At 37.9% G+C, this 7,528-nt stretch overlaps 1 pseudogene; it reads right to left on the bottom strand.

Annotated features, from left to right (window-relative positions):
• Positions 1–5,447: 5,447 nt before the first annotated feature.
• LOC143541372 (polygalacturonase inhibitor-like) lies at positions 5,448–6,570 on the bottom strand (annotated as a pseudogene).
• Between the last annotated feature and the right edge of the window lie 958 nt (positions 6,571–7,528).

The raw sequence follows: 7,528 nt of genomic DNA, 5'->3' as shown, positions 1-7,528 counted from the left end.
GCCCGGTTTATTATATGAAGTCAAAAGAGGAGACGGGTGTGGGCGGTCGGGCCCAAGCCCGGCCCGGTTTAGATTTCTTGCATAATAATTTACTAACCCTAGTTCAGTCTCTATATAAACAACATTATGTACTTGTAATATTTGTCACTCAATAAAGATATACCTAGTTGCCACCCGTGGACGTAGGTCAGTTTAGACCGAACCACGTTAAATCCTCGTGTTCGTTTACTGCTTTCGTGTGTGTGTTCAGTTTCGTGTGTGCGTTTAATCCTAACAAGTGGTATCTAGAGCTTAGGTTCGGATCACACGAGAACGCGTTTGAACCAGTCTCTACCGTCGCCGTCGCACTAGAGATCGGAGCTAGGGTTTCGCCGCGTGATCGCTAGCTGCCGTTTGGGTTTTCTGCGCCGTTGTTGACGTTTGATTCTCGCCGCCACAGCAGCCGGCTGTTGCGGTCGATCGCTGTCAAATATTGGAGTGTTTGGGTTCTGTCTGTTATTTTACTGAAAGCAAATTAGCCATCGCGTCACCACCTTGTATCCAAACCGTTGCTCGTTGTCGCCTGTGAAAGATTTTTGTACGGAGTCACCGACGTTTGACAGGAAAGAACCTGACCTTGTTTCTTTTCTTGTTTTTTTTTATTTGGTTCGTGGTTTAGGGCAGCAAGCCCAAGGCTAAAAAAAAATAAAGTATGTGTGGTGGGACTTTGTTCTAAAAAAAAGGAATCAAGTTGCAAGAAAGATTAATTTTGGCAGATTGATTATTTGAATAGCTAATTGGTAGGAAGAACAGTTAAATAAAGCTTCTAATTTTATTGTGGAACTGTCGTTAATCGGAAGAAGCGTTAAAGAAATCTAAACCAGTGCCAACCGCGTTTGTCAGGTTTTATCGTTTCAGTTTAAAGTTTCGGTTTCTGATTTACAGTTCGTTATTCCGCTGCACGTTTAAAATAGGTTGATTGTTTAACAGAGTTCAGTTGAACAGCCGTTAAGTTCAGGCTCGTGCCATTGCGTGTTTGTCTGTGTTTTATCTAGTTTTTCGTTTTAGTCATTGTCATGACAGAAGACGGAAAGGTTTCGATACAGAAGTTTGACGGACAGAAGTTCGGTTGGTGGAAGATGCAGATTGAGGCACTACTTTGTCAGAAAGACTTGGATGTAGTGCTTGAGGATGAAAAACCAGAAAAGATGTCAGAAGCAGATTGGAAGAAGTTAGACAAGAAAGCTAGGGCTTGTATTACTTTGTCGTTGTCGGAAGATGTGGCGTTTAACGTCATGAAAGAAACCACAGCCCGTGGTATGATGGACGCATTATCCAACATGTATGAGAAGCCTTCGGCAGCGAATAAAGTCTATCTTATCCGAGAGCTAGTGACAACAAGAATGAAAGAGGGTGGGTCAGTTACAACTCATATCAATAATCTTAATTCGATCTTGTCCCGCTTAGTGTCAGTTGACATTAAGTTTGATGATGAAGTTCAAGGCCTCTTGTTATTATCCTCTTTGCCCGACAGTTGGTCGCAAACAGTGACTGCAGTTTGTAGTTCTTCTACAAATATTACTTTCGATGGGATTCGAGATCTGATTCTGGGAGAAGATTCAAGACGCAGAAGTTCAGGTGAATCATCAGGCAATATGCTAGTCACAGAAGGTAGAGGTAGGGGAAAACAGCGAGGCAGTGGGAGCAGGAAGAGGAGTCAGTCTAAGACTCGTAAGGATATTGAATGTTGGGGTTGTAAAGAGAAAGGACACTTCAGGAATCAGTGTCCGAATGGTAAGAAAGAGGTGAACGTTACAGAAGACGACACAGATGACGGGGTCAGTAGTGATGAGGCTTTGGTTTGTAGTGTTGAGAGTAGCGTTGATGCTTGGGTGATGGATTCTGGTGCATCGTTTCATGCCACTCACTGTAGTGAAACGATGAAGAATCTTAAATTTGGGGATTTTGGAAAGGTTCGACTAGCGAATGATGATATTTTAGAGGTTACGGGTATGGGAGACGTTGATTTGATAACTTCAGCCGGTACTTCTTGGACTTTGAAAGACGTGAGGGTTATTACAAGTTTGAAGAAACGTTTGATATCAGTTGGGCAGTTGGATGACCAAGGGCACGATGTTAAGTTCGGGAATGGGCAGTGGAAAGTAGTCAAAGGGAATCTCGTGGTTGCTCGTGGCAAGAAAATGGGTTCGTTGTATATGGTCGATATGTCATCGAAAGGAGTGGATCCAGTTTTGGTGAAAGACAAAATCCGGTTCACAGAATCTCGTGGGCAGAAGAAGGTTCGTTTTGCAAGTAACAAACCGAGAGCCAAAGTGAAGATTCGGGATGAACGAGCTAGGAAGGTTAAATCAGTTGGGGGACATCGTGACAGTGGGAGCACAGGTCGTGTTTCAGTTACAGTTCCAGGTCGACAGTGGATTAAGAAAACCAGTATTCCAGCTGTAAAAGTCTCTCCAATGAATTACTTGCTGAATATGGACAGTGTTTGTTCTCAGGTTATCTCAGGATCCGGTAGTTCGTTACAGTGGGAGCCGGTAGGGACAGAGAACGGGTCAGGGGCAGTTTTAGCCGTGACTGACGGGTTGGAGCTCCGGGGAGCTTCAACGGGCCTTCAGGTTAATTGATGAGAAGGCGGTGGCAACTAGAAGAAGTTTAATGTTCAGATTACAGAAGTACAATCAGGAGTGCAGACGAGAGTACTCAAGGCCTCCGAGTGGGAGATTGTTGGGTTCGTAGGCCTTGTTGGCCCGGTTTATTATATGAAGTCAAAAGAGGAGACGGGTGTGGGCGGTCGGGCCCAAGCCCGGCCCGGTTTAGATTTCTTGCATAATAATTTACTAACCCTAGTTCAGTCTCTATATAAACAACATTATGTACTTGTAATATTTGTCACTCAATAAAGATATACCTAGTTGCCACCCGTGGACGTAGGTCAGTTTAGACCGAACCACGTTAAATCCTCGTGTTCGTTTACTGCTTTCGTGTGTGTGTTCAGTTTCGTGTGTGCGTTTAATCCTAACATATTCAAGACCAAGTAGCTCTCACGTCTCCTAGAGTTTGATCCTCAACGGTTTGTCAAAGTGTTGGCTCTTTGTAAATAACTGCTAAAATTGATCCCGTGTTGTTGCATAGAGCCTTTCGATATGAGCCTAACCTTATACCACAATTTTTCTGGCTCATCACGCTTAAGTTTAAACATCCATTTGAGCTTGATGGCCTTGATCCTTAGCTAGGAAGTTCCGTTATAGTCCACATACTTTTTTTAGTAGATCTAAGGAGACTTCCATTGCTTTCACCCAAAATATGTTATCTTTGGCTTGTAAATAACTCCTTGATTCGTCTTCGACAAGTAGCATTAGAGCTTCTTTTGTTTCTCTATAAACCTTGTCTTGCATTATATAATCGTTGAATCTTCGAAGAAATACATGTACACTAGTTTAAAAAGGCGCTCCTCATGTACTTTTGGGTAAGATTTGATCAAAATTAGGGTGATTAGAAAGTTATTGAAAAAACAACCTTAGTCTTGCCTCATGTGAGGTTGGGAATTGTGTAATAAGATGAGGGATGGATACATGAACAATTCTTACATTTGTTACATATAAAGAGTTTTCTTTTAACGGGTTTCGGTCAAATATGTAATGCAACAATTTCAAAAGATGAAAACTCGTATGAAACAACTGTAGGGAATTTTTCTAATTAGTAAAGACCATTGTATATAAAAATAAAAAATATGTGATTAACATGATTACGTATATTTTTCCACTACTAAAAAACTATAAATTTCTACACATATTCGTCTCAAGTAAGTGATATTACATATTATGAAATATATGAGAGACGTATATGTAACTTTTTGTCACAAGCTACTCATTTATTTATTCATTTTTACAATACTAATCTATAATATATATAAATGAAGATATAAAAATCATACGTGTCGTGATGTGGTCGCTCCCTTTTTTTTTGGAGTCACCAGATTTGCTTGATTTTTAATTGAATGCTTCTCATGCATTTGACCCGAATTATGAGTATGGGTCTTACCAAACCCAGATATTCCTTAAACGGGTTATAACATCTTATTAAATTAAAAGTTATTCTCACCAAATTATTTATGTAAAAATCCTATAAAATAGGATATAACAAAAAATAATATCTTATTTATTTTAAAAAAGATATATATATTATTTAAATTAAAAAACCAATTTGATAGTAAAAAAAAATAAACGGGTCTTAGGTCTCATCAAACCATAAGTATATTATTATCTTTTATAAATATTATTTATAATTAAAAAACCAATTTCGTAGTAAAACAAATAAACGGGTCTTGGGCCTCATCAAAACCATATAGCTTTTAAACCGAGTTATAACATCTCATTTATTTGTGAAACAATTTATCATCAAACCATAAGTATATTATTAACTTTCATACAATAAAAAAAATATAAATTAAAAAAATAAATAAATATTAGAACAAAAAATATAAAACAATCCCGTAATACAGGGGATAAAAACTAGTATACTACAAATGAATAAAATGTGAAAATTATTTTTGTTTAAATGGAGTACTTTTGAGAATCATGCCATATACAATTTTCATTTGCCTACCCGTACTTTTGTAAAGTTGACATATTGTGTCCAACAAACTGGAATTAGTATTCTCTCAAATCTGAATCTTGCTTTTGGTTTTTGTTTAAACTCAGTTGTAGTCTTCCATAGGGGAGTGTATAGGAACTTTTTAGAGGATTAGTGCCATAATTATTTGTTTATTTTTGTTGCTACTATAGTTTACCCGCTACATTATCATATTAAACATAGTTTTACATATTGTTTGATATTAACTTAATTAATTTCAAAATAAATGAGAAAGTAATGTGAAAATGATGCTACATGCAAGATAAAATGGGAAAAATGAAAGGACTCCATATGCTCTAAGGCTATGTGTAGTAAATGACTACAAAAATGACTACAAAATATGACGATTTATGTCATGTGACGCCCAGTTAGCAAATATGTGGTTTTTGTTTTGGTGTAGTGGTGTGGTAGCCCAATACACACACACATATGTATATATATCACACACACCAACTTATAATAATAAAACAACACAAGGTGGCAACTGTATGTCGCCCACGCCACATTTCGCCCGGGGGCGGTGTTCCCCTCTACTTGTCACCCTCAATTACAATTTGTCGCTCCTTCTCCTTAACCACCACACATACCCTAAGTAGGGTAAAAAGTTAGTATTGATTGAAAAATGGTTATTGTGTGACTAATGACTAATAAGTGAGAACGATCATCATGAATTTGAGGACACACTTAATATATGATTGTCAAGATGTGTGTGATAACTTAAACTTCCATATTATCACATAATCTTCATGAGAGCTAATCATTAAATTACGGTGAAGCCCTTGGGGATCACTAAAACAAGGTACATATATAGTCAAGTTTAGGGTTCAATTAAGAACGGCCTTGAAATAAAAGCGTTGCACACATTCATTGATAAACATTTAAAAGCCCTGAATTAGGGTATCATATCACAATAAACTTATTCAATTATAACATAACTTTATTTAGGACAGTCCAGATCCTTTAGAACAAGCTGGCAACGGAGACCCACACAAGCACCGGTTATGAAAATAAGACGTGGTAGCCATATTCTGCAGCTCTCCACCTTTAGGAATGTTCCCACATAACCTATTATAACTCACGTTCAAGTTCTTCAAATTTAGTCCCCTCAAAGAAGCCGGTAGACTTCCATAAATCTTATTATGATTCAAATCTAACCACGTCAAACTAGCCGGAAATACAAACTTCGAAATATCAAACTGGAAGGTGTTCCTTGAAAAATCAGCTATTTGGATCGTCTTGTTTCGTCCAAAAAACATGCTTAAATCACCTGTCAATTTGTTTCGTGAAAAGTCTATGGTGGAGAAGTTTAAGTGTCTTAAAGATTTGGGTAGTTGTCCAGTTAGCTGGTTATGTGAAAGGTGAAGAGACTGGAAGTTTTTGCTGAACTTCCCGAATGATTCCGGGATTACACCGGTTAGCTTGTTTCTGCTGAGGTCAATTTCGGTAACGTTGCAAGCTCTGGTGGGATAGAGCCGGTGAGTTTATTGAATGATAAATCTAGGTAGTTTAGGTTTTTGAGTTGGCTAAGGAATGAAGGGATTGGACCAGTGAGATTAGTCCAGCTTAATGAGAGCATGGTGAGGTAAGTTTGGAAATGGATGATGGGATTTGACCGGTGAGGTTGGTGAGTTTTCGGAACTCTAGGTATTGGAGGTACGGAAGGTTACCGACTTCAGGTGGGATTTGGCCGGAAATGTTGCCGGTGGAGACGGTGAGTTCGACGACACGGCCGGTGGCTTTGTTGCATTTGAGACTGTACCATGTGCAGCAATCTTCATTCTTCTTCCATGAGGTTAAGTGGTAAGGGTTTCCTAGGGATTTCTTGATTTGAAAGAGGACTTTTTTGTCGTTTTTGTTGCATGGTTTGGAGACGGAGAGGGAGGGGGTGGGGAGAGAGAGGAAGATGAGGAGAGAGATGATGAAGATTGTTTACTTCATTGTTGGTGTGGTGTGGTTTTTGTTTCTTCAATTTGAACGTCCATTTATAGACTTTGCAAAGGAAAATGTTAAATTGCCCTCATCTTTGTTATGTGAAACTAAAGAATAATTTATTATGTGAAAAAGAGATGTAAAAACATAGATGATATATAGTATTACAAATTTAGAAATAAAGAAAAAGAAGTGGGATAAGTAAATGATTTGTTATATTATTGTGACAAATGACGCTTTCATTTAGTTATTCATTATGCATAGGTAAAACTGATTTAGGAAGTTGCTAAAAAACCAAGGTACATAACACCTTTGCACGCCCAATAAGGTTATTTTAAAAATATAAGTTACAAGAAATTGACTAATGTAATTTTCTCGTTTTAGCCGTATTCCTTATCAATAAAATCCAAACATTTAATATATTTATCTTTAAGATTGATGTAGTTGTAAGTATAACATAACAATTAATCAAAGATCTTTACTAATATATGCTTGAGATCTGAGCCATTAATTAGTGTTGGTTTAATGGGCTTCCGTACGTATCAGATAGAGCCGTTACGTACTAGAGTTGATCCAGTTCTCTCTTATCATATGAACTTGAGTACAAACATTATGCCCTTGATGCATATTAAGCATATAGTGACTTGATGAGTATTTAAAAGGCTAAGATGTAGGACCTTCGAACGGTTTTTCTTGTGGTGCTTAAAGTTTGCTTCATAATAGAACAGACCCAACAACAACAATCGGAAACCCTTCGAACAAGAATAGTCTCCCTTCTTGTACCATTATAGAGGCCAAAGTCCAACTACATTGACCCAACCAATCAAATCATAAGCTCTAGGCTAATTCTCCACCAAAGAGCATAACCATTAGACCAAACTCTATGCAAGTGCACAAACACAGGTATGCTATATTAAAAAATAATTCAACTCTCGGGTCGGATCTATTTAGAGGGTTGCATGGTTCA

This window comes from Bidens hawaiensis, unplaced genomic scaffold, assembly GCF_021521415.1.
Source record: "Bidens hawaiensis isolate Kalapana, Puna unplaced genomic scaffold, B.hawaiensis_p1.1 tig00012557_1, whole genome shotgun sequence".
Lineage (NCBI taxonomy): Eukaryota > Viridiplantae > Streptophyta > Magnoliopsida > Asterales > Asteraceae > Bidens > Bidens hawaiensis.
This window is presented reverse-complemented; position numbering and strand designations above follow the sequence as displayed.